At 47.2% G+C, this 1,324-nt stretch overlaps 1 non-coding gene across 1 annotated transcript; it reads left to right on the top strand.

Moving 5' to 3' along the window:
* Positions 1 to 593: 593 nt before the first annotated feature.
* Positions 594 to 678, top strand: TRNAQ-UUG (transfer RNA glutamine (anticodon UUG)). Its single transcript has one exon. It is a non-coding gene; the product is annotated as a tRNA-Gln (tRNA).
* Positions 679 to 1,324: the final 646 nt, after the last annotated feature.

Below are 1,324 nucleotides of genomic sequence, written 5' to 3'. Positions count from 1 at the left end.
AGATCCACAGGTTTGGGGAATTAGGATGTGGGCATCTTGGAGGAGCTGTTATTGTGCCTGCCACAGTTACAGATAAAAGCCATGCGTAGTTTCATACAATATTGTAGCTGGGACAGATATCTGAAAACATCCTTTACATTCATCATTATTTCAAAGTTTTAGTGCCTGTTAGACCCTCCACTGGATTTTGTTATCTAAAGGAGCTAACAAAGGAGCACGTACCTACAACACTACAAATTCTTTTTAACCTGTCGGTGAATCTATGTTAATAAACCTGGTTTCTCGGGTAACTGTGTGCATTTGACTTGAAATTTATTTTTATGTATTTGAGAGGCATAGAGAGAACCAGTGGGGGAGAGGCAGAGAGAGGCAAACAACACGAGGCAGGCTCTGCCCTGTCAGTGCAGAGCCCGACGCATGGCTCGAACTCACAAACCGTGAGGACCACGACCTGAGCCGACATCAAGAGTCGGACGCTTAACCGGCTGAGCCTCCCCGGCTCCCCTGTGCGCATTTTTCTTTAGCGGTGTTTCCCCAGAAGAAGTTCACGGGCTTCATCAGACTGCCACAGTATAAAAAGGGTTAAGAGGGGCGCCTGGGTGGCTCAGTGGGTTGAGCGTCCGACTTTGGCTCAGGTCGTGATCTCGCGGTCCGTGGGTTCGAGCCCCGCGTCGGGCTCTGGGCTGACCACTCAGAGCCTGGAGCCTGTTTCAGATTCTGTGTCTCCCTCTCTCTCTGACCCTCCCTCGTTCATGCTCTGTCTCTCTCTGTCTCAAAAATAAATAAATGTAAAAAAAAAAAAAAGAGGTTAAGAATGCCGGTGTTACGTGTGTAGTAAATATTTTTACAATGTAAGCCACTGAGAGTCAACTTTTCTGTTACTTGCAGCCAAAGACTGTCCTAAGTGATGCACAGCTACAGGTTTCCTGACTCACAGGTCTGGATGCACCTTTCCTCTGGTTTTCTGGGCATGGACCTGGGACTCATCATAGCCCAGCTAATGAAGCTGGAAAACCTAATTTTATTTAATGCCCAGCCTGTTATGTGATTACGCGATATAATGATTATCTGTCCATGTGGGGGGCTGGGAATGGTTCATACATTCACTTATTCATTCCTCAAATATTTCCTGATGCCTGCTCTGTGCCAAGACTACAAAAGCCAGACCTCCCAATGGTTCCTTCTTGTTCTATGTCCCTTCTTCCAGGCTGCCTTCCCTCACCACCTCTGCCAAATTAGTACCCTCCCCCAACCCTATGCCGTCATTCATCATATCTCCCTGCTCTACATAAGTTGCAGACCTTCAGCTCCCCTGAAATAAATC

The sequence above is a fragment of the Prionailurus viverrinus genome, chromosome A1 (assembly GCF_022837055.1).
Source record: "Prionailurus viverrinus isolate Anna chromosome A1, UM_Priviv_1.0, whole genome shotgun sequence".
Lineage (NCBI taxonomy): Eukaryota > Metazoa > Chordata > Mammalia > Carnivora > Felidae > Prionailurus > Prionailurus viverrinus.
Note: the sequence above shows the minus strand (reverse complement) of the source record. Positions and strands in the feature narration are given on the sequence as shown.